General features: G+C 41.3%; 1 protein-coding gene across 5 annotated transcripts in view; it reads left to right on the top strand.

Annotated features, from left to right (window-relative positions):
• The first annotated feature begins 12,258 nt into the window (after window positions 1-12,258).
• Window positions 12,259-26,852, top strand: part of EPN2 (epsin 2) — a 73,159-nt gene continuing 58,565 nt past the window's right edge. For 2 of the 5 annotated variants that reach the window (XM_073648445.1, XM_073648449.1), the window contains exon 1: window positions 23,555-23,796. The gene's annotated coding sequence lies outside the window, so the exon portion shown is untranslated. Of the gene's footprint in view, window positions 12,395-12,480; window positions 12,653-23,553; window positions 23,797-26,852 lie in introns of those variants that run through there. The other 3 variants (XM_073648446.1, XM_073648447.1, XM_073648448.1) reach the window with 3 other exon arrangements.

The following is a 26,852-nucleotide window of genomic DNA, read 5'->3' as shown; positions in this document are numbered from 1 at the left end:
CCCCTGTACTCAGTGAAGAGAGCAGTGGTCGCACATGCTTACTACCACTTTATACACAGTGGACCTTGATACAATAATTTTAATGAATTGTGGTGGTCCCAGAAGTTGCAGCCCAATCATTTGTGACTTCTAGCACTTGATCTTCCATGATCTCTTCTATCTCCTTATCTTCCTTCTTGACCTCTTCCACGACCCAGTCTTCCAACATGACCATTTCCAGTTTCTGCTCTTCCAACACGACCTTTTCCAGTTGATGCTCTTCTAACATGACCTCTTCTAGTTTCTGCTCTTCCAACATGACCTCTTCCAGTTTCTGCTCTTCAGTTCCAACATGACCTCTTCCAGCTCCTGATCTTCCAACATGAGCTCTTTCAGCTCCTGATCTGCCATCATGACCTCTTCCAGCTCCTAATATGCCAACATGACCTCTTCCAGCTCCTAATCTGCCAACATGACCTCTTTCAGCTCCTGATCTGCCACCATGACCTCTTCCAGTTTCTGCTCTTCAGTTCCAACATGACCTCTTCCAGCTCCTGATCTTCCAACATGACCTCTTTCAGCTCCTGAACTGCCACCGGGACCTCTTTCAGCTCCTGATCTGCCACCATGACCTCTTCCAGCTCCTAATATGCCAACATGACCCCTTTCAGCTCCTGATCTGCCACCATGACCCCTTTCAGCTCCTAATCTGCCAACATGACCTCTCCAGCTCCTGATCTGTCAATGTAACCTCTTCCAGCTCTTGATCTGCCAACATGACCTCTTCCAGGTCTTGGTCTTCCAGCTCCTGATCTGCCAACATGATCTCTTAAAGCTCTTAATCTGCCAACATGACCTCTTTCAGCTCTTGGCCTTACAGCTCCTGATCTGGCAACATGATCTCTTCCAGCTACTGATATGCCAAAATGACCTCTTCCAGCTCCTGGTCTCCCAACTCCTGATCTATCAACACGATCTCTTCCAGCTCCTGATCTGCCAACATGACCTCTTCCAGATCTTGGCCTTCCAGCTTCTGATCTGCCAACATTACCTCTTCTAACTTCCAATTTTCAAAAATGACCTTTCACTCGATCTTCTAAAATGACGTCTTAGCAGATAGTGCTTAAAATGTTAACATATACAGTACAGACCAAAAGTTTGGAAACACCTTCTCATTTAAAGCTTTTTCTGCATTTTCATGACTTTGAAAATTGTACATTCACACTGAAGGCATCAAAACTATGAATTAACACATGTGGAAATATATATTTAAAAAAAAAGTGTGAAACAACTGAAAATATGTCTTATATTCTAGGTTCTTCAAAGTAGCCACCTTTTGCTTTGATGACTGCTTTGCACACTCTTGGCATTCTCTTGATGAGCTTCAAGAGGTAGTCACCGGAAATGGTTTTCACTTCACAGGTGTGCCCTGTCAGGTTTAATAAGTGGGATTTCTTGGTTTATAAATGGGATTGGAACCATCAGTTGTGTTGTGCAGAAGTCAGGTATATACACAGCTGATAGTCCTACTGAATAGACTGTTAGAATTTGTATTATGGCAAGAAAAAAGCAGCTAAGTAAAGAAAAACTAGTGGCCATCATTACTTTAAGAAATGAAGGTCAGTCAGTGCAAAAAATTGGGCAGACTTTGAAAGTGTCTCCAAGTGCAGATGCAAAAGCCATCAAGCGCTACAAAGAAACTGGCTCACATGAGGACGGCACCAGGAAAGGAAGACCAAGAGTCACCTCTGCTTCTGAGGATAAGTTTATCCGAGTCACCAGCCTCAAAATCACAAGTTAACAGCAGCTCAGATTAGATACCAGGTCAATGCCACACAAGGTTCTAGCAGCAGACACATCTCTACAACAACTGTTAAGAGGAGACTTTGTGCAGCAGGCCTTCATGGTAAAATAGCTGCTAGGAAACCACTGATAAGGACAGGCAATAAGCAGAAGAGACTTGTTTGGGCTAAAGAACACAAGGAATGGACATTAGACCAGTGGAAATATGTGCTTTGGTCTGATGAGTCCAAATTTGAGATTTTTGGTTCCAACCACCGTGTCTTTGTGCGACGCAGAAAAGGTGAACGGATGGACTCTACATGCCTGGTTCCCACCGTGAAGCATGGAGGAGGTGTGATAGTGTGGGGGTGCTTTGCTGGTGACACTGTTGGGGATTTATTCAAAATTGAAGGCATACTGAACATGCATGGTTACCACAGCATCTTGCAGCGGCATGCTATTCCATCCGGTTTGCGTTTAGTTGGACCATCATTTATTTTTCAACAGGACAATGACCCCAAACATACCTCCAGGCTGTGTAAGGGCTATTTGACCAAGATGGAGAGTGATATGGTGCTACACCAGATGACCTGGTCTCCACAGTCACCAGATCTGAACCCAATGAGGTGGTTTGGGGTGAGCAGGACCGCAGAGTGAAGACAAAGGGGCCAACAAGTGCTAAGCATCTCTGGGAACTCCTTCAAGATTGTTGGAAGACCATTTCCAGTGACTACCTCTTGAAGCTCATCAAGAGAATGCCAAGAGTGTGCAAAGCAGTCATCAAAGCAAAAGGTGGCTACTTTGAAGAACCTAGAATATAAGACGTATTTTCAGTTGTTTCACACTTTTTTGTTAAGTATATAATTCCACATGTGTTAATTCATGGTTTTGATGCCTTCAGTGTGAATGTACAATTTTCATAGTCATGAAAATACAGAAAAATCTTTAAATGAGGTGTGTCCAAACTTTTGGTCTGTACTGTACATGTTCTCTAACATAACCTTTTCCACTTCCACACCTTCCAACAAGACCTCTTTCTGCTCTCAAATTTCCGAAATGACCCCTTCCACTACCCAATCTTCCAACATGACCTTTCCTCCTCTCAATCTAAGTCTTCCATTTTTCAGCATGGCACCTTCCAATAATATGTAGGTTATAGTCGGGCATTCTTTTACATGGAAATTACCTCTGTCTGGTCTAGACCCACATACGCTACCGATCCTATGTTTCCTTGCTAGAGAACACTCATGTTGTTTTCCAGTTTAGTTATTTCCAAAACATGACCAAACCCAACTTCAACCTAGAAGTAGACCTGTTGCTTTTTCAAAATGACCTCCTTGATATACCAGGTACTTCATGCCTTACACATCAGAGATATCGCTACTTATTGTGAACTTCCAAGATGTCAGGTTGACTCATAAACAAATTTCCGCTGTGATTCTATATTATATCACAGTTTGGTAACCACTCATTTCCAGTAGAAATAACAGTCATCAGAAATTGGGAATGGGTCTGTTCCATGCACGTGGGTGGATGACAAGTCCTGGCATAACAAACTGTCTACTACTTTGTTTAGCCTCTAGCAATTATTTGTTGGTACTTCTCGTGCATTTACACGCACCTACGTACACAGGATGCCAGAACAGGGTAAAATGAGAGTCACAAAGTATCTCATAATATTTCATCATATTTATCCTCTATTTATAGTTGTCTGTCAGTGGCAGTATTATAGTAGTTATATTCTTGTACATGGGAGCAGTATTATAGTAGTTATATTCCTGTACATAGGAGCAGTATTATAGTAGTTATATTCTTGTACATAGGGAGCAGTATTATAGTAGTTATATTCTTGTACATAGGAGCAGTATTATAGTAGTTATATTCTTGTACATAGTGGGCAGTATTATTGTAGTTATATTCTTGTACATAGGAGCAGTATTATAGTAGTTATATTCTTGTACATAGGAGCAGTATTATAGTAGTTATATTCTTGTACATAGGAGCAGTATTATAGTAGTTATATTCTTGTACATAGGGAGCAGTATTATAGTAGTTATATTCTTGTACATAGGGGCAGTATTATAGTAGTTATATTCCTGTACATAGGGGGCAGTATTATAGTAGTTATATTCTTGTACATGGGAGCAGTATTGTAGTAGTTATATTCTTGTACATAGGGGGCAGTATTATAGTAGTTATATTCTTGTACATAGGGGCAGTATTATAGTAGTTATATTCTTGTACATAGGAGCAGTATTATAGAAGTTATATTCTTATACATAGGGGCAGTATTATAGTAGTTATATTCTTGTACATAGGGGCAGTATTATAGTAGTTATATTCTTGTACATAGGAGCAGTTTTATAGTAGTTATATTCTTGTACATAGGAGCAGTATTATAGTAGTTATATTCTTATACATAGGAGGCAGTATTATAGTAGTTATATTCTTGTACATAGGGGGCAGTATTATAGTAGTTATATTCTTGTACATAGGAGCAGTATTATAGTAGTTATACTCTTGCACATAGGGAGCAGTTTTATAGTAGTTATATTCTTGTACATAGGAGGCAGTATTATAGTAGTTATATTCTTATACATAGGAGGCAGTATTATAATAGTTATATTCTTATACATAGGAGGCAGTATTATAGTAGTTATATTCTTGTACATAGGGGGCAGTATTATAGTAGTTATATTCTTGTACATAGGAGCAGTATTATAGTAGTTATATTCTTGTACATAGGGGGCAGTATTATAGTAGTTATATTCTTATACATAGGAGGCAGTATTATAGTAGTTATATTCTTGTACATAGGGGCAGTATTATAGTAGTTATATTCTTGTACATAGGAGCAGTATTATAGTAGTTATACTCTTGCACATAGGGAGCAGTTTTATAGTAGTTATATTCTTGTACATAGGAGCAGTATTATAGTAGTTATATTCTTATACATAGGAGGCAGTATTATAGTAGTTATATTCTTGTACATAGGGGGCAGTATTATAGTAGTTATATTCTTGTACATAGGAGCAGTATTATAGTAGTTATACTTTTGCACATAGGGAGCAGTTTTATAGTAGTTATATTCTTGTACATAGGAGGCAGTATTATAGTAGTTATATTCTTATACATAGGAGGCAGTATTATAATAGTTATATTCTTATACATAAGAGGCAGTATTATAGTAGTTATATTCTTGTACATAGGGGGCAGTATTATAGTAGTTATATTCTTGTACATAGGAGCAGTATTATAGTAGTTATATTCTTGTACATAGGGGGCAGTATTATAGTAGTTATATTCTTATACATAGGAGGCAGTATTATAGTAGTTATATTCTTGTACATAGGGGCAGTATTATAGTAGTTATATTCTTGTACATAGGAGGCAGTATTATAGTAGTTATATTCTTGTACATAGGGGCAGTATTATAGTAGTTATATTCTTGTACATAGGAGCAGTATTATAGTAGTTATATTCTTATACATAGGAGGCAGTATTATAGTAGTTATATTCTTATACATAGGAGGCAGTATTATAGTAGTTATATTCTTATACATAGGAGGCAGTATTATAGTAGTTATATTCTTGTACATAGGGAGCAGTATTATAGTAGTTATATTCTTGTACATAGGGGGCAGTATTATAGTAGTTATATTCTTGTACATAGGAGCAGTATTATAGTAGTTATATTCTTGTACATAGGGGGCAGTATTATAGTAGTTATATTCTTATACATAGGAGGCAGTATTATAGTAGTTATATTCTTGTACATAGGGGCAGTATTATAGTAGTTATATTCTTGTACATAGGAGGCAGTATTATAGTAGTTATATTCTTATACATAGGAGGCAGTATTATAGTAGTTATATTCTTATACATAGGAGGCAGTATTATAGTAGTTATATTCTTATACATAGGAGGCAGTATTATAGTAGTTATATTCTTGTACATAGGGGGCAGTATTATAGTAGTTATATTCTTATACATAGGAGGCAGTATTAGTTATATTCTTATATATAGGAGGCAGTATTATAGTAGTTATATTCATATACATAGGAGGCAGTATTATAGTAGTTATATTTTTATACATAGGAGGCAGTATTATAGTAGTTATATTCTTGTACATAGAAGCAGTATTATAGTAGTTATATTCTTGTAAATAGGGGGCAATATTATAGTAGTTATATTCTTGTACATAGGAGCAGTATTATAGTAGTTATATTCTTGTACATAGGAGCAGTATTATAGTAGTTATATTCTTGTACATAGGGGGCATAGTTACATAGTTTATAAGGCCGAAAAAAGACAAGCGTCCATCCAGTTCAGCCTATTTCTTGTGCACTGCAGCTATTCCGCTATTCCTATACCATGCAGTATAGGCCAATTTACATCATTGAGGAAAAATTCACTTCCTGACTCCAATCTGGCAGTCAGATTAAATCCCTGGATTAATTAACTATCACTAAGCATAAGATGTAATTTTATTGTTCTCAAGAAAGGCGTCCAGGCCTCTCTTGAACTCATTAAGTGAGTTGGACATCACCACTTCCTCTCCCAGAGAGTTCCAGAGTCTCACGGCTCTGACCGTAAAGAATCCCCTTCTATGCTGGTGCAGGAACTTCCTTTCCTCCAGACGCATAGTGTGCCCCCTCGTCTTTGTCACCATCCTTGGTATAAACAGGTCATGGGAGAGATCTCTGTACTGCCCCCTGATGTATTTATACATGTTTATGAGGTCTCCCCTAAGCCTTCTCTTTTCCAATGTAAATAGGCCTAATTTTGACAACCTCTCTGGGTATTCTAGTCCCTCCATTCCCTTTATTACCTTAGTCGCCCTCCTTTGTACCCTCTCTAGCTCCAATATGTCTTTCCTGAGCACCGGAGCCCAGAACTGTGCACAATATTCTAAGTGCGGCCTTACCAGCGCTTTATACAGAGGAAGAACAATGTTCTCATCATATGCCCCTATTCCTCTTCTGATGCATGCCATGACTCTATTTGCCTTCGCAGCTGCTGCCTGACACTGGGCACTCCAATTTAATTTGCTGTTAACCAAGACGCCCAGGTCCTTCTCCATGTCAGATTTCCCCAATGGTTTCCCATTTAATATGTATGGGTGACTGCTGTTTTTCTTTCCCATGTGCATGACCTTACATTTATCGGCATTGAACCCCATTTGCCATTTTTTGGCCCAACTCCCCAATTTATCTAAATCTTCCTGTAGCTGTGCCCTATCCTCATCTGTATTAACTACTTTACAAAGTTTAGTATCATCTGCAAATATTGCTATTTTACTAGGCAACCCTTCCACTAGATCATTAATAAATATATTAAATAACATAGGGCCCAAGACAGACCCTTGAGGCACCCCGCTAGTAACCCTGACACCCCCTGAGCTTACTCCATTGATAACCACCCTCTGCTTTCTATCACTCAGCCAGCTATTTACCCACTTGCACACATTATCCCCCAGACCAAGCATTCTCATTTTATATACCAACCTTTTGTGTGGCACGGTATCAAACGCTTTGGAGAAGTCAAGGTATACAACATCCACTGACTCTCCCCGGTCCAGCTGTGAGCTCACCTCCTCGTAGAAGGCCATCAGGAGCGATCCCTCATGAATCCATGCTGATATGGAGTTAGACAGTTATTATCATTAAGATATTCTACAATAGCATCTCTAAGAAATCCTTCAAACAATTTACCCACAACAGACGTTAAGCTGACTGGTCTATAGTTCCCAGGGTCACTTTTAGACCCCTTTTTGAATATTGGTGCCACATTTGCTTGGCGCCAGTCTAGTGGGACAGTCCCTGTCCATAAAGAGTGCTTGAATATAAGATACAGCGGTCTGTCTATCACATTACTTAATTCTTTTAGTACCCGGGGGTGTATGCCATCTGGGCCTGGTGACTTGTCTATTTTGATATTATTTAGGCGTTTCTGAACTTCCTCCTGGGTTAAGTGGGTGATATTTAGCGGAGGGTTTACTTTATCACTCTGCATTTCCTCCGATAAATTGTTTTCTTTTGTGAAAACAGTGGAGAAGAAGCTATTGAGTAGGTTTGCTTTACCCTCATCGCCCTCTATGATTTTACCCAGGTTATTTTTCAATGGGCCAACGCCATCAGTTTTAATCCTTTTACTGTTTATATAGTTAAAGAACAGTTTGGGATTCGTTTTACTTTCCTTGGCAATTAGTCTCTCTGTCTCCTCTTTTGCTATTCTTATTTGTTTCTTACAGATTTAGTTTTTTCCCTATAAGATATTAGCGCTTCCTCGCTGCCTTCTTGTTTAAGTTTACCGAAAGCCCTTTTTTTGTTTTTCATTGCCCTCTTGACTCCTTATTTAGCCACATTGGCTTCCTCCTATTCCTAGCCCTTTTATTCCCATAAGGTATGTACCTTCTACAGTGACTATGTAGGACTGTTTTGAAAATTTTCCATTTTCTATCCGTGCTCCTATTACTGAAGATACTATCCCAGTCTATAAGGTGAAGGGCATCTCTTAGCTGATCAAACTTTGCCCTCCTGAAGTTCAGTGTTTTTGTGACTCCCTTGCTGGGCACCTACTGAAGCACATGTGGAATTGTATCATGTTGTGGTCACTATTTCCCAGGTGCCCCCCGACCTGCACCTCAGTTATTCTGTCTGGCCTGTTAGTTAATATTAAGTATAAAAGGGCCGTCCCTCTAGTTGGTTCCTGCACAAGTTGTGACAAATAATTGTCTTTGATAATTGACAGAAACCTGTTTCCTTTCTGAGATCTACAGCTTTCGGTTTCCCAGTCTATATCGGGGTAGTTGAAGTCCCCCATAATAATCACCTCGTTATTTTTTGCTACTTCGTCTATTTGTCTCATTAATAGACTTTCCGTGGCTTCTGCTATATTTGGTGGTTTATAACAGACTCCTATGATAATTTTGTTATTGTTTTTTGCCCCATGTATCTCCACCCATAAGGACTCGACCTCCTCATTTCCCTCCCATACATCCTCCCGTATTGTAGGCTTTAGACTCGTCTTTACATATAGACAGACTCTACCCCTTTCCGATTTCTTCGATCCCTTCTAAACAGACTGTAACCCTGTAAGTTAACTGCCCAGTCATAGCTTTCATCTAACCATGTCTCGGTTATTCCCACTATGTCATAGTTACCTGTAGATATTTCTGCTTCCAGTTCATCCATCTTGTTTGTCAGGCTTCTGGCATTTGCTAGCACGCAGTTTACACAATTTTGTTTTGTTCCAATCTTCTCCCTGTGGATTGTATTAGAAATTTTCATACCTCCCTTCCAAGTATCTAGTCTTGGACCTTCTTTGTCGCACTTCATATCTTTCATTAGTATGTTCTCTGGTTGCATGTTCATGTCCGGCGTTTTTCTTCCCATCCCCTCTTCTTCTAGTTTAACGCCCTCCTGATGAGTGTTGCAAGTCTCCAGGCGAATGTGTGTTTCCCGGGTTTGTTGAGGTGTAGTCCGTCTCTGGCAAGGAGTCCGTCATAGAGGTAATTCACACCGTGGTCCAGGAATCCAAATCCTTGTTGTCTGCACCATCGTCTCAGCCAGTTGTTCACATCAAGGATCCTGTTCCATCTCCTGACGCCATGCCCGTCTACTGGAAGGATAGAAGAAAAAACTACCTGCGCATCCAGTTCTTTTACTTTCTTCCCCAATGCTTCAAAGTCCTTGCAGATTGTCGGTAGGTCCTTCCTTGCCGTGTCATTGGTGCCAACATGTATCAGAAGAAATGGGTGGACATCCTTGGAACTGATGAGCTTCGGTATCCTATCGGTAACATCCTTGATCTTCGCCCCTGGGAGGCAGCATACTTCTCTTGCGGTTATGTCTGGTCTGCAGATAGCTGCTTCTGTTCCTCTCAGTAGTGAGTCTCCCACCACCACCACTCTTCTTCCCTTCTTGGCTGTCCTTTTTCTTGTCGCTTCTGGGTGTTTCTGGGTGCTCTTTCCTTTTTTGCTTGCTGGTAGTTCCTCATCCTTAGGTGTGCCATCTTCGTCCTCCACAAGTCCTTGGAATCTGTTTCTCAGTTGTGTGGTTGGTGGTGTCTCCATGGTCTTCTTGTTTCTTTTGGTCACTTGCCTCCACTTGTCTGCCTCTGGAGGTTCTCTGACGCTTCATTCACTTTCCGTGACCAGTAGTGACGCTTCTGTTCTGTCCAGAAAGTCTTCATTTTCCTTGATGAGTTTTAATGTGGCAATTCTTTCTTCCAGTCCCCGCACCTTTTCTTCTAAAAGAGCCAGTAGTCTACACTTCTGGCAGGTGAAGTTGGTATCATCTTCTGGTCGATCTGTGAACATGTAGCACATGTTGCAGCTCACCATGTAGGTTGTCACATCTGCCATGCTGCTCCTTGTTCCTGCTGACTTGATGTCTGTCTTCTTTCTTGTGATACCCTAGGATAAACAAATACGCGCGACGTCAGGCGCGCGGTTTGGCGATGCTTTCCAAGCAGCTGGTCCCGGCTGTACCCAACGATCTTCTAGCTGAGGGAGACTCTTCGCTTTTCCCAGAAGGCACCTGGAATATGCAAATTGTCCTCTTCAAGCTTCAATCCCTGGCAGTATTATAGTAGTTATATTCTTGTACATGGGAGCAGTATTATAGTAGTTATATTCTTGTACATAGGGGGCAGTATTATAGTAGTTATATTCTTGTTCACATGAGCAGTATTATAGCAGTTATATTCTTGTACATAGGGTGCAGTATTATAGTAGTTATATTCTTGTACATAGGAGCAGTATTATAGTAGTTATATTCTTGTACATAGGAGCAGTATTATGGTAGCTATATTGTTGTACATAGGGGGCAGTATTATAGTAGTTATATTCTTGTACATAGGAGGCAGTATTATAGTAGTTATATTCTTGTTCACATGAGCAGTATTATAGCAGTTATATTCTTGTACATAGGGTGCAGTATTATAGTAGTTATATTCTTGTACATAGGGTGCAGTATTATAGAAGTTATATTCTTGTACATAGGGTGCAGTATTATAGTAGTTATATTCTTGTACATAGGGTGCAGTATTATAGTAGTTATATTCTTGTACATAGGGTGCAGTATTATAGTAGTTATATTCTTGTACATAGGGTGCAGTATTATAGTAGTTATATTCTTGTACATAGGGTGCAGTATTATAGTAGTTATATTCTTGTACATAGGAGCAGTATTATAGTAGTTATATTCTTGTACATAGGAGCAGTATTATAGTAGTTATATTCTTGTACATAGGGGCAGTATTATAGTAGTTATATTCTTGTACATAGGGGGCAGTATTATAGTAGTTATATTCTTGTACATAGAAGCAGTATTATAGTAGTTATATTCTTGTACATAGGAGCAGTATTATAGTAGTTATATTCTTGTACATAGGGGCAGTATTATAGTAGTTATATTCTTGTACATATTGGCAGTATTATAGTAGTTATATTCTTGTACATAGGGGGCCGTATTATAGTAGTTATATTCTTGTACATAGAAGCAGTATTATAGTAGCTATATTGTTGTACATAGGGGGCAGTATTATAGTAGTTATATTCTTGTACATAGGAGGCAGTATTATAGTAGTTATATTCTTGTTCACATGAGCAGTATCATAGCAGTTATATTCTTGTACATAGGGTGCAGTATTATAGTAGTTATATTCTTGTACATAGGGTGCAGTATTATAGTAGTTATATTCTTGTACATAGGGGCAGTATTATACTAGTTATATTCTTGTACATAGGGGCCGTATTATAGTAGTTATATTCTTGTACATAGGGTGCAGTATTATAGTAGTTATATTCTTGTACATAGGGGCAGTATTTTAGTAGTTATATTCTTGCTAAGCATATACACCCTAATTCATCAAGCAGTTTTCAACAGAATTCTGGGGTAAAACTGCATGAAATGTCACAAAATATTTGTGCAACTCAAAGCTACACAAAAACATTAAGCTCTGCCAACTTTTAGAAATGTAGTTGGAGCTTGGGTGTGGTTTATGCGTTTGACAAATTCATCATAACTGGCATACATTTCTCTATTGGGGGCGCACATCAATTTAAAGATGTGCCAAATTGATTAAGACCCACCCGTCTTTTAATTAATTAGTTGCATCTTACTCCAGCGCTCCCTTCATTAAGGCTGTCATACAAATTGCCAGTTTTAAAGATTAAGGCTCATAGAGCGCTCCATGCTATTACTCCAACATAATACACTAAAAAGGGGGATCGCAAAAATTTGAGTCTAGGCCTACGCTTCTGCCAGGGCAATGAGTTTATTGGTTCACGAATAGAATGCAAGCCCCACAGTGAAAACTGACAAACAGTGGGAGAAAGGAGCAGGGTGAGTGCAACCTAGCATAGGAATACAGGTCCATGTCACCCTCTTTTGTGTTTTTTTTATTTTCTAGTGAATTGCTCTCATACCTTATAACACGTCAGCAGTTGGGAACTGCAAAATAATTTTCTTATGTTTATAGGTCACAGACGTTAAGAGCGCGCTCAGAAGTAGTGACAAGTGATGTGTGAGAGGAGGCACAAATTGTAGGTTGCGAGGGGACGCGCCCCTGCGACCGCTGACAGATGTCACCACACTGCTTCCTGCGCTGGGTCTTGGCTGACATGGTGAGTGATTGTTATTCTACTCGCTGCTGTGCTGCACCACTGGGGTCCTCATAGGCCATTTTTTATTTTTTTGCACTGTTTTACAGCAGACTGTTCCCAGGGAAGGACAGCGGTGACCAGTGCACGTCCCAGGGACGCACGCCATGGCCTGACGAGTCGGCGGCAGCTGTCACCTCTGAAACAAGGTGGCGGCTAAATATAGACTGGCACTTCACAAGTCATCTGCTGTAAACCTGCCGGCGGTGGCGGCGGAGGACGGTGAGTGCCTCTATTATTCTTATTGATAAATTCTGCTGATCAGTTTTCACTTACCAGCAAAATCACAACTGTTACGGTTGGGTATGAATAAAAGTTTGGTGACTGAAAAGTTTTGCAACTTTTTTAAAAGACTTTGAATTTGAATTCTTCACCATTTTCAAGCTCTCTGCTTCCTGTCTGCAAATTGGAACTTTTGTTTTACAAAGGGTTTAAAATCTGTCCTGATTATATACAGCTCGTTACAGTGTGTCACATCTCTGCTCTTGGTCCGTATGTCGTCCGTGTATCATACTGACAGACAGCTCATGAAACAGGGTATGTCTGATGTGTGCCTTGGATCTTTCCAGCGGCTCTCCGGTCCAGATCTGCCATCTTGTGACCACAATCTATCTATCAATAAAAGGCTACTAGAGCCACGTTCTGCCCTCGTTCTGGCTCTCATAGATGTTCTGGCTCTCATTCACACATCCGATTTTCTTGTATGAGAGCTGTCCCTGGTTTTCGCGGATAGCACTCGTACCTGTGATAGTCTATGAAGCCATTCACATGTCCGATTTTTTTTTTCCTCGGCCCGAGTGGTCCGCGAAAAATATTGGAGTCACATCAGATTTTGAGTCGAGGGTCGTCTCAAAAATTGGCAATGCAATTATATGGGTCAGTGAAAAAAATTGGATCGCACTTGGATGACATCTGATCTTCATGGAGAAGTATTGAGCTTTCAGATGAGCGGTTACTTACACCAAGCACCGTCCGGAGCTGTCGGTGCGTGATGGACAGCAGGCGGCCACAGATTGTGGGAATGCATACTGGTGTCCTGTGAAGTCCAAGATTGCTCATGGGGTCCAAGGTTGCTTGAGAGCAAGCGGCAATTGAAGCGAATGGGAGGCAGAAGACGGGTCTGGCACAGCCAGATGGATAGCAAACTGGAGGTAGACGGCGTGTACTGGAAGGAGCGTGATGTCACTCTGTATGGAAAATCCAAAAGGCCAAAAAGCAAACCAACGCATTTCGGGGAATACTTGGTCCCCCTTCGTCAGGGTATGGGCTCCAGATGAAACAGGGAGCTCTTTAAGGGCACTCAACTCCGCCTTCCTTCCTGAATGTCCAACTTATCCTCCCAAATTGCTTAATTTCAAACATCTGATGGTATATGAATACTATATTGAACCTAGTGGGATCAGAACTCCACCGGCAGAGCCGCACACTACGGTGGAAGGCGGAATTGAGTCGCCTCCTGCCTCCCGCTCCCTTCAATTGCCGCTTGCTCACAAGCAACCTTGGACCCCACAAGCAATCTTGGACTCCACAGGACACCATCTTGCATTCCCGCAATCTGTGGCCGCCTGCTGTCCATCACCCGCCGACCGCTCCGGATGGAGCTTGCAGTAAGTAACCGCTCATCTGAAAGCTCATTCGTCCCTCTGACAACTTGGCTGCACGGGTAACTATTCAATTACACTATTTAATGGTTTTCTTTATGATAAACACTCCAAAATAGCGACCACCCTATACCTTATCTGGACGCTTTTCTCTAACATCCAACTGGAGAACACCAAGGACTTTTTGGACTTTTTATTCATTGATGAACTGCTATTATGAACTTTGATATTAGGGATCCTTTTATTATTTCATATCATATTGATGAGAAAAATGGACATACCGCTGTACAAATGGATGAAAACTTGATTTTTCCACAGGCTCATCTGAAACTGGTCTAAGACCTCATTCACATGTCCGTTTTTGGCGTACTTACACTGACACATTTCATTCTATGGGGCTTTGTTTTTGCTGCCTGAAGTTCCGCATTCAGACGTCCATTTTTTTACTTTCTTTCTATCTGTGTTTTTCACTGATGGAGCAGTACCTATTATAGTCGTTGGCGATGTGTTCTTGTGTCCGGGTTTTTTAGTGTCTGTAAAAAAAATTAAAAAAAAGTGTGTGTTTTTTTCACTGCCTGTTTGCTAGGAGAAGCTTGAGAAACCTTCTTCACATGAGAAAAGCTGATACATTGGTGAAAATCTGATCCAGCGCATGGATGGAAATCTCAGAGACGTGTCCTACTTTGATGCACCAAACTCACCTATTTCAAGGGAACGGACCCAAAAAAGAAATATCCTGTGCGCTCATAGGCAACATGCTTCAGACCTGCATGGTCCTTTGGAGCATGCAGGTTTGAAACAGGTTGCCTATGAGCGCAGAGGATATTTCTTTTCTGCCTTTTTAATTTTTGTGCTGTTGTATTCAACCATTTTTTGTACCTTTTATACTATTGGATCAATAAAACAATTCTTTTAAGAAGATGCGAGTGCTGGCTATCGCTTTGACTATTGCTATTACTGGAGTGTTTTGCTGATTGCTCCTTTTTCACATAGGTGTGTACTGCTCTATTGCACCTTGCTCCATCTATTCTGCCGGTGTCAGTCTTTACTGTATTTCTAGCGTTTTACTCTTGATTCAGGATGACAATTCCACTCGGACTATCTGATACTATTCTACAGTCATGAAACTGCGGTAGATTTTCTACTCATAAGATCCTTCTCCGTGCAGATATTGTCATGATCAGGAGAAGGTGACGTTATGTGAAAGAGGACGGACACGAAGATTATTGTGGACTCTCCCCGGTCATTCACGGTTGTTTCCATATGGGCTGAACTGTAGAAAAAAAAGGCTCCGCAAGTTGCCAACACAGATGGGGGGTGACTCATTCAGGACCACAGGTTTTTTGGAAGAGGGAGTCAGGAAGGAAGGGAGAGAAATAATAGGTCTTCCTGAGGCATCGGCGGCTTTCAGCCGTCCATTTTCCTGCACAGAATCTCTATAGATAAGCAGGCGGTGGACGAGAGACTGGGAACGCTGCCAGGGCTGCCCATGATTCCTGGTTACGCCAGACACTAATTGGGCATCTGGTTAATCTGTCAGAAGCCAAGGGCCGCTCTGTAAATGCACAATTCATTAATGAAAGGGGAAGGAGGAATAGACCCAGGTGGGTGGCACAGATATTAGGCACATGAATGGTGCACAGTCTGCGGAGAAAATACCTATATTGGCCATGAATGCCCACCTGCTTATAGGGCTGCATTCCCAGACGCCAATATTCTGATGCATTAACCTCTTACTTACTAATAATGCTGGTATTACTGGGCATGTGGGGATGAGGGATGCCAGAGAATACATGGGCATTGATGCCAAGACCAGAGCTGCGATCAATTGTTGTAGCTGTTTTTATACCTTTGGAATAAAAGGTGATAGGGACAGTTTGCATTGCTAACTCCCAAGGTTTTGTGGGCTATCATGTAACCTCTCCTAATTCACTATGGAGTAAAACTCAAGCATTTTGTCAGTGTTATACCTGTAACGTATGCCATGGTATAGGCATAGCGTGGCTTATGTTGCCATAGGGTCTCATGGCACAAATTGTATGTCCTTTTGTAGTGGCCTATAGCATAGTATATGTTGCCATAGGGTCTCATGGCACAAATTATATGTCTTTTTGTAGTCGCCTATAGCATAGCATATGTTGCCATAGGGTCTCATGGCACAAATTGTATGTCGTTTTGTAGTGGCCTATAGCATAGCATATGTTGCCATAGGGTCTCATGGCACAAATTATATGTCTTTTTGTAGTCGCCTATAGCATAGCATATGTTGCCATAGGGTCTCATGGCACAAATTGTATGTCGTTTTGTAGTGGCCTACAGCATAGCATATGTTGCCATAGGTTCTCATGGCACAAATTATATGTGTTTTTGTAGTCGCCTATAGCATAGCATATGTTGCCATAGGGTCTCATGGCACAAATTGTATGTCCTTTTGTAGTGGCCTATAGCATAGCATATGTTGCCATAGGGACTCATGGCACAAATTATATGTCTTTTTGTAGTGGCCTATAGCATAGCATATGTTGCCATAGGGTCTCATGGCACAAATTATATGTCTTTTTGTAGTGGCCTATAGCATAGCATATGTTGCCATAGGGTCTCATGGCACAAATTATATGTCTTTTTGTAGTGGCCCTCCGTATAACTAAGCTCAGCCTGCTGCACTTTCCTTTACCTATAAAAATAATATGCCAAGAAAAGCTGATAAAATTATTTGCAGGACCCAGCAGCCATATCAGTGGTCCATGACAAGCCTCCTCCTACCTGCCGGCTTCTTTAGCTCCTCTTTTAATTAGTCGGCGGTCACTAGTCGCTCCCCATCGCTACGATGGAGGTCCACAAGGCTCAGGTCTCAACCTTTGTAGTCTGTGGCTGTTAGATCAGGATTCTGAAAATCTTTTGGCTCAGTGTGCCGACCCGACTGCCCCAACAGAGCCAAAGGGACACTCATATGGGGTCCCGTGAGAACGAGCCATAAGCAAGCTCCGATCAGCTTGTCTATAGTCGATCTTCTCTCATCAATGGGCCCATACCGGCCTTTAATCTCATGGTCACGAGAGAAGTAAGTAAATTTCTTCTCTCTATGTAATCTCCATGATTTCTTTCTCATTGTATTACAAGGCTTTTATCTCTACTTCCATGGGCAGGGAGCTGACTGTGCACAGATATACAATGCACAGTGGTGGGAAGCTTCTCGGTGTGATGACCTTACTGTTCGCTTTATCTGCGTTGTTGGGGGGGGGGGGGGAGATGAATGGTGGGACAAGAAGATTAGGATTATCACCCAGAAGCAGCACACTCGTTATTATACGTACAGTATATTATGAGCAACAACGATGCTACTACTTCTTTTTTCTACAGACATAATAAATATGGTCCTGTAGTTTGTAACTATTGTAGGCGACCATTGTTCTTGGAGACTATGCCTTAGAGTGCAGTCAGACGGCCGTATAACATGGACGACGATCGCATCGCCAGGAGAGCCGCCGGCCAGTCCGTGCATTGCGATGCGATTGTTGTCCGTGTTATATGTCTGACTGCACCCTTAGATAGCGGCTCAAGTTAGTTCGGCTAAGCTCAGTTTACACCCTGGGCCTGGCCTGGTTTTTTTTTCACTGGGGATTATGGTAAAATAAATCCCATATTGTGGAAAGAGGAACTAGAAGCCGCTTTATAAACACAAGCGGGCCCTAAAAGGAGACCTGGCATGTGTTAATCTTATGGCATGAGACCCAAATGTAAATGATATGTCAGTGTCACTGAGCCGCCTGGCAGAGGGCGAGAGGGGCCTGTGGTCAGAGGACTGCAGATATAAGGTGCCATGGTAGCTGAGCTGGGATTTCCTTCTCCACCCCCACCCTACATCTGCAGAAACTATTGGATCACACGTACTTACAAACATATGTGTGCAATTCTCTGGGACACATTCTTGCATTAATGCAACGCTGGACACAGTGGCTTAGGCAGGGCTGCAATCATCAGCTGGACATTAAAAACTTATCAGACATGGCGATGTCTGCACGGTATTATTAATTTGATATTTTACTGCTCGTTGCCTGGGTTACTGGTCACTGCTGCAGTTTACCAGAAGTGGCCAGTTTCCTTGACTAGTAGCACAGGGCTTGCAAGCGCTTCTCTGAAGCTGGAGCGCTGGATCCAAGCTGGAGCGCACAGTACAGGACAGCGGCACAGCCTTCTGCACCGCTCCTCTACCTCCCAGCTTCCAGTTTGCCGGGGCGGGTGCACTCCTGAAGTCACATAGCGAAACAACCCCTTTAATGCCTTCATGACCAGGCATTTTTTTTAATTTTTGAGCTGTCATTTTTTGCCTACCCCTTCTTCCAATACCCATAACTTTGTTTTTTATTTTTCCATCGACATATGATGGCTTGTTTTTTTGTGGGACAAGTTGTACTTTTAAATGACGATACTCATTTTACCATATTTGGTACATGAAAATAGGAAGATTGAAAAAAAAAAAAATAATCAACATTTTTTTTCTTTTGTTCACGGCGTTCATTGTGCAGTAAAAAAATATTTGCGTGCCAAGCTGTCGTTTTTATTGGCACCATTTTGATCAATGTTTTGATCGGCGCTGGCACCAGAGGGGAGTATAAGCTGTTGGTTTTTCATATAATGGGGAATATAGCAGTTGAGAAGGGGTTGTATGAGTAATGGACAGCCATTTTAATTAATTTTACATTTTCAAAGATCGGACTTCTTGGAGGCGGCAAAAGCATATATTTTTTAAAACTTTTTTTTAATTAATATTTACTTTCTTTTTATTTCCATAGGGGATTTGAGCATGAGTTTGTTTGAGCGCTTGCTCCATATAGTGCAATATTGCAATATATAGAAGAAATGACCATGTCCTATTCTTGGGAGTACAAAGATGGCAGCTATGGGTTGTGGATTTTGTTGCAGATTTTCCACGGATTTATATAGAAATTCTCAATAGTTATTTTCATATTGAAGACATAATTGTGCCATATAGTGCTAATATAGTAGTGCCGTAATAAAAGTATATAAATAATACCTCCACAATGCAGAGAAACTATACCATGAGGTTTAGCTTCAGACGAGCCACCAAGGCAGATTTTTCGATCAGTGGTGACTGGGCGTTGGAGACCGCAAGGAAGGGAATATGTCTTGAATTTGGATCATCCCCAAAAATTGCTGAAAAACATAACAATGACAAATTTATGCCAAATAATTTTAGATAAATTCTGTGCCCTTGAGCTTCCCCCATCCAATACAGTCCATGTGTTCGACATACCAGTTATAATACACGGTCCCATGCTACCGGCCCTGTATCCTGTTTCCTGAGGGGCACAGCTGTTTGATGCGAATCCGCTGGCCCCTGAGTGCCCCCCTAAGCAGACCACTTTATGACCGCAGGCCTTTTATCAAATCCTCCATTGCACACAGTTACCAGGAGGTCAATGCGGCAGCTCCATCTCCTTCCCGGCCTCCGCTGTCTGATTTTATTATATTTCCATTAGTTCAAAATGCTGGCGACATCTATTCACTGTCATTCTCTATTGTCTGGGAAGTGAGGAAATAAAAACAGGCTAATGATGGTCTGGGGGGTCCCTGAGAGACCCCTTCCCCTCCCCCCGGATAATCAGACTTGGCATTACCGCTTGGATTATACACGATTTTATGTCCAATGAGTCAATTTGTCTGCCGCTTGTCAACAAATAGAAAAGAAAGGTGAAGAAAATTAAAGGGGAAGTCCACTTTAACAACATTAATCTATTACCGCCAATGTTTGCTTCTTTGCGCTTTCGTTTCTTTTCCTCCCTTTCTTCCATAAGCTACAACTTTTCTATTTTTTGTCCCCATAGCCATATGAGGGCTTCATTTTTTTTTGTGGACTGACTTGTAGTGTTGAATGATGCCATTCATTTTACCTTATAATATACTGGAAAAATAATCCAAATTGAGTTAAATGGGGAAAAAAAACAAAATCCCACCTTTGTTTTTCGCATTTTGTTTTTACGGCGTTCATTCTACAGTAATAAAAGATCCAGTAATATTATTCTTCGGGAAAGTACAATTATGGCGATAGCAAACTTGTATACTTTGCTTTGTAATTTATGCAAAAAGAAAAAAATCAGAAATTTGTAAAAAAAAAAAAAAAAGAAATAAAAAATTGGTTTGTGTCTCCAATTTCTGAGACCCTTAACTTTGTGTTTCTGTCAATGGAGCGGAGTGAGGGTTTTTTTTTTTACACGCCGAGCTGACGTTTTTATCGATACCATTTTGGGGTAGATTCAATGATAATGATAATTTTTTATTGCATTTTGAGATTGACGGGGAGTGAAGACCAAAAAGTGTTTCTTTCTGGGGGTGTTTTGATGTGATACCAAATATGTTTTTATTATTATTATTTATTATTTTATTATTTTTGTTTCTTTTTTTACATTTCTTTATTCAAATTTTTATGATCTTTTTTTAATATTGAACTTTTTTTCTACCTTTTTACTTTTTTCAAGTCTCACCAGAGGACTTGAACCTGCAATTGTTTGATTGCAGCATATATATGTATGTATGTATGTATCTATCTATCTATAGATAGATAGATACAGTATATATATATGGTATATATTTTGCAGTATAGCACAAAAACCTACTAAACCAAACCTGTGGCAGTGATAGGATCAGGTTGCTGGCTGCCATGGCAATCCATTGGCACCCCGCGATCGTTTCATGGAGGAAGAGGCTGATGGGCACCCGAATTGGCGCCACTTTAAGCCATTTAAGGAGTCAAACAAAAGCGATAGGTCAAAACTAATATGGCGGCCATTTAGTCTTTCAAAAGGGTTGCCAGCCACCTGAATGGCAAATCTGCCTAATCATACATCTCTCACTTCCATACTGGGGCATGATTATATATCATGTAGAATCTAAGCAAAGGCGCGTGATCACATTTCCATGAAAGGTTTGCTCTGGCAAACTACAGAAACAAAGGCCTCACTTGCCTCAGAGGAGAAGAGACCTCGTTACCCATAGCAACCAATCAGCGATCAGCTTACATTTGTTCAGTGAAGTTTACAAAATGAGAGCTGATTTCTGATTGGTTGCTAGGAGCAACAGGCTCTGATTTAGTCTGAGGCCTAGTAATTGTCAAATCAAACCACTAGACATTTCCTTAGTAACGATTTGTAAGAAAGGAGTATTATAATTCTATTTTATATGATTGTGGGCCCCCTGACAGGGCCTAGCTATTGGGGGTACCAAATGCATAAATTGTAGGTCTGACTTCAAAGCAAAAATTGGTGGTAGGGTTCCTCTCCACCAAAACAGATGCCTTATAACATGGCAAAGACAAAGAGGTCTTTTGGGCCCTTTCGAGTACCGAGACCTGGGTATAACTGCTACCTGTGCACCCCGTATAGCTATGTCTCTGATGGGTGCAGTGGTAGAAGTCACACCTGGCCCCTAAAGGGACCCATGGGCCCCTCTGTCACATAAAAGGATATTAATATTATAAAAGGCATTTGCCACCCACCGTTCCCAATGGTTGGACCCCCACTGATGACTACACTGGAGGGGCTAATCATTTTGTTTGCTTACGACCTAATGCTGCATCTGGACATGCACAGGCTAGGTAAAGAAAGAGGGGCATTAGCAATTCAAAGTCGAAGCCCCATTGTTCAAGGTCTCTGACCAGTAAGTTATTTATAGAATAATTACTCAATACTTATAGTGGGTAAACCCCTATTGACCCCATTGTTAGGTCGCAGCCATATTGTGCAATTTGCTGCAAAAATCCTAAGGCCATGTTCAGACAACTATAATTGTGCTGCATTCTTATGATCCAATTTTCCAAAATCTTTGTAAGGCCTCCATTACATGTCCATGTTTCCAGTACGTGTGGTATCCAGTTTTCCTCACGGATACCACACGTACCCATTATAACTTATGGTGCTATGCACAAGTCCATGTTTTTACATGGTTCGTGTGTCCATGAAAAACACAAGGAGACATGTCCGTTTTTTTCCGGCAGCATGGATGACAAGGGCCAATACAAGTCTATGGGTCCGTGAAAAAAATGGCATCCGTGTGCCATCCATGTGCTGTCCGTTTTAACTTTGCAAAGTATAGGAGAAGCTTAGTAATTTAATTCTTTATTTATCCATACCAGAAAAACACTGATGGTAAAAATAGACACAAGAATGACAAACTGATGGAAAACACTGATGACACCGGTACCGGTTTTTCATGAACGTGTTCTATACGGACGTGTGAAGGAGACCTAATATAGCTGCAATTTTGTAAAATCTCTGCTGAAAAAGCAACACGCTTACAACATGTGAACGTGGCCTAAGACAATGTTCCCACGTAGGACAAGCCACTGATTTTTTTTTTTCTCCAGAAAATCGGCTACATTTAACAGTCCAAGCAAAGTGGATGTGATGTAATGAAAACAAACGCTCATTGTGTGTTTAATAAAGTTGATATGGAACTTTGTGTTTTTTGGTAATTTTTCCCTGTAGGATTCTATTGACTCTTAGCAGTTCTGCAGTAAAAAATGCATTAAAAAACGCTGTCAAATTCCCACCAAGAAAGGGAAAAATGCATAAAAAATGCAATAATCAGAATAGATTGCTCTTGTGTATTTTGGCAAAAAAAAAACAGCAGAAAAAAACCCCCGCAGCGATTCCGCTCATGGGAACATCTCCATTATCTAACATTATCATCCTGCCCACGTCGTGTTTTATTATATTTGCCATTAAATAATAATCTCATAAAGTGAAGGTATTGGCCTATAAAACGTGTTTGGATAAGGCAGAGTAACCTTGGTGAGCGATCGGATAGCAGATGGGGATTAAAGTAGCGGGCCGGCCTGCCAGAGCACAAGCATTTACTGGAGCGCCTTCCAATTGAAAGGGACATTTATCTTGGTGGGGAGGGTCTGGTTTTCATTACTTGGGAAAAAGTTTCAATTTTCTACCCAAGACCTGTATCTAAATACCCTAGCGAAGTTCGGAGTGGTTTGTTGGTACCCCATTGGCACCCAGCACTGGGGTATATATGCCCTGCCCCCCTAACTACTCCACCACCGCCTTGTACAGTAATTTCCCTTTATGCAGCGCACAGATATTGGTGCAATGTCCCATGAGATGCTCATTATAATGATGATTACGGTTTTATGGTCACATAATGCAACAATTGTCAATGTTCTGGGTGCATGGGCAGTTTCAGACTTGGCAGTACCAGGACAGCTGGCATGCCACTGGTGCCCTACAAGGCTCTGGCACTGTTATAGTGTATTTACATAATATCTCTCCTTCTGCAGTGTCACTTTTGTAATCCTCTGTGACACCACAATGCCAAGTGCAATGCTCTGCAGCCTCACTCTATACATCAGTTTATCTGCAGAGCAGCCCTATGAGCTGATACATAGTAACAGTACAGTATGACTGGCACCCCAGGGGGGGTGTATGGAATTAGGACCCCTAAGCACTTGCTCTCCCTTCCTCCTCCCTGCTCTTCCCCTCCCTTCCTTGCAGGCTCTTGTTTCTCCCTCCTTCCTTCTCTCCTCCCCTTATCCTTCCCTGGCTGCCTCACATCTCCCTGCCGCCCGTCTGGGGCTCACTAGACACCCGATCCCTCCTAACCAGTGGCCCTCTGAGGTCTCACCCTGAGCTGGGAGGGGTGGGGGGAGAGGAGCACCCTCCCTGCCCCCTCTGTACACAGTCACAGGAGACCCTGCTTGGCACAGAGAAGACCCCAATAGGAAGGAGAGAGTCCAGTGGGGTGAGTGTGGGGGGCTTTTCCTTTTTTTAGGGTGTGTGGGTGGGGGTGTTTACATGCAGGTATGGGGGAAGGAGTGGGCCCTCACCCACTCTGCCACCCTGCAGATGCCCAGGGGCCTGTTGCACGAGATGTCTGGAGGAAGAGGCCTCTTCTTTCGGGTGTGAGGTTGCCCCCCCTCCTCTTCCATCCTTGTTTATTTATTAGTATTTCTGTAGTGATACATTGTATCTTCATTGTATTTATCTCCCTTCCTCTATGAACTTGCATGCTGGGCCTTCCCTCTCTGCACCATGCCCTTCCATCTGAAGAATTCCAGTGGGCAGAGTATGTTGGCATGTAACTCAGAGCTTGTTAAAATATCCTTCCCTCCCTAAAATACCTCCTGGCACAGTAAACTGTTTGCGCTGGATACACTGTTACCTCTGCAACTTCTATCCTATTCTATGCAACTTGCCCCTACCCAAGAAAATGCCACCGATTTCCCACCTCCAATGGCAGATGAATATGCTGCTGGTGTTTAGATGTATACATTTATTAGTGGGTACCATTACCCTATAGAGTCTTGGGATGGGATTGCAGGCTTTTGTTCCCTGGAGGGTCTCAGTGCCTGGGGTTGGGGGGAGGTTGCATGCAGGAAGTTTAGCTTGTGGCAGCACGTATTCCTTGGTATCCCTGTGATGGCTGTATTGTTAGCAGGGTCTTTACATTAGGTGGTTATGGTTCACCCTCTTTTTACCCTTTCCTTTTACAAATTTGGCATTTGGAACTCATTAACCATCTGTGTGCTGGGCAAATCTCCATATTCTTAGTCCAAACTTGTTGTAAACTTTTTTTTTTATTAAGGTTGCTCTTGTTTTACTTGCAATGTCTTTGGCTTGTAATCCATAGCATAAAGAGAATGACGTCTGCGTACAAGAGGAATTTTTTTGGGTGTCGTATCTTTTAAACTACACCTCTCTCCGGATTGTGATTTGCAACACACTTGTGAGGGTTAAGCTTGTAAACATTGGGCAGATGTAGGGATTGTTGGGTAGGAAGGGGTGGCGCAGCTGGGTGACAATGAATATGTCATCCATTACAGGTGCCACAGAACTTGAAGGAAAGTTGTAAAAGTTCCGAAAGAACGTACAGACTTTATGCAGATGGTGTCCTTTGGTCCCTAGCGACTGTCATAATTATATATTTATATTACTACCATAGCAACAGAAACGTATATATCTTTCCACGTATTCCCCAAATATCTATCTCTGGCAGGTCTTTTATGGCTAGATTTGCACATATGCAGCACTAGTGAGATGTCAGCTGTTTTATTTTCTTAAAGCTGCCAAGATACAATGTTTGTGCGTCTTGGTTCCTTGTGTCAGTAAAGTACCAAGGAGATGTAAGCCCAGGAGGATTGTCCTCGGCACTATGATATTCCTTATGCGTCTTCTTGTATTAAATATTTTCATCTCATTTACAGTCCTCGTAGGGGTTGTCACCCAGCTTTCCCAAATCTGCAAATCTACCTATATATGACGGGATATTTGATAGTTTAGAAATGATTGTTAAAAGTTGAGTCCATCCTGTATTATATTCCAGAGCTGCACTCACTATTCTGCTGGTGCAGTCACTGTGTACATACATTACATTACTGATCCTGAGTTACATCCTGTATTATACCCCAGAGCTGCACTCACTATTCTTCTGGTGCAGTCACTGTGTACATACATTACATTACTGATCCTGTACTGGTCCTGAGTTACATCCTGTATTATACTCCAGAGCTGCACTCACTATTCTGCTGGTGGCGTCACTGTGTACAGACATTACATTACTGATCCTGTACTGATCCTGAGTTACATCCTGAATTATCCTCCAGAGCTGCACTCACTATTCTGCTGGTGCAGTCACTGTGTACATACATTACATTACGGATCCAGAGTTATATTTTGTATTTTACTCCAGAGCTGGACTCATTATTCTGCTGGTGCAGTCACTGTGTACATACATTACATTACGGATCCAGAGTTACATTTTGTATTTTACTCCAGAGCTGCACTCACTATTCTGCTGGTGCAGTCACTGTCTATATACATTACTGATCCTGAGTTACATCCTGTATTATACTCCAGAGCTGCACTCACTATTCTGCTGGTGTACTAGCAGAACAGTGAGTGCCACTCTGGAGTATAACACAATATGTAACTCAGGATCAGTACAGGATCAGTAATGTAATGTATGTACACAGTGACTGCACCAGCAGAATAGTGAGTGCAGCTCTGGAGTATAATACAGGAGGTAACTCAGGATCAGTAATGTAACGTATGTACACAGTGACTGCACCAGCAGAATAGTGAGTGCAGCTCTGGAGTATAATACAGGATGTAACTCAGGATCAGTAATGTGATATATGTAGAAAGTGGCACAACTGTTACTGTTGGTAGGTGTTAACTGTGACATAGTGGTCATAAGTGAACATACCATTTAGGCGTGCAACACCTAATTCTTGTTAATGTATTAATGTTGAGCGAAACAAATTGCAGGACGCAGGTCTGGCCTAATAACCGGAAAGGAAGCTCAATATTTCGACATTTGGGTTCTAGCAAAGGAAGTTCACGGTGCCATGGTCCAGTGAATCTTTTTTGCTCAACTCTATAATATATGTAGTTTGTATGTGTGGATCTATAATATTTGCACATATATAGAAGATTATTGGAGTCCTAGTCATGGTTATTCTCAGTAGATACTGTTAAGTTATAAAAATGATTCAGATCCCTTTGGTTTTCCATGTATATGAGCGTCTTTTTCTTATGTGCAGTTTAGTTAGGAGATTGAGAACATATAACGGGGTCTGGATTTAAAAAGCTTCTGCCCGGCAACCTGTGAGACGTCACGGAAAGTAATTATGGCACCGTGATGATATACTCATCATGTTCATTAATGAAAAAACATGGAAAGACATTGCACAGCCTGACTGGTAAAGGTACACAGAGGAGAGCATGTTATATACATCCATTTGTCACTTGAGCTGGGTTTATTTATTTGTGCTCCAACTAGTTCATTGTTTCAAAAAG

This window comes from Phyllobates terribilis, unplaced genomic scaffold (assembly GCF_046119375.1).
Source record: "Phyllobates terribilis strain yellow unplaced genomic scaffold, ASM4611937v1 Scaffold_9__5_contigs__length_417890890, whole genome shotgun sequence".
Lineage (NCBI taxonomy): Eukaryota > Metazoa > Chordata > Amphibia > Anura > Dendrobatidae > Phyllobates > Phyllobates terribilis.
Note: the sequence above shows the minus strand (reverse complement) of the source record. Positions and strands in the feature narration are given on the sequence as shown.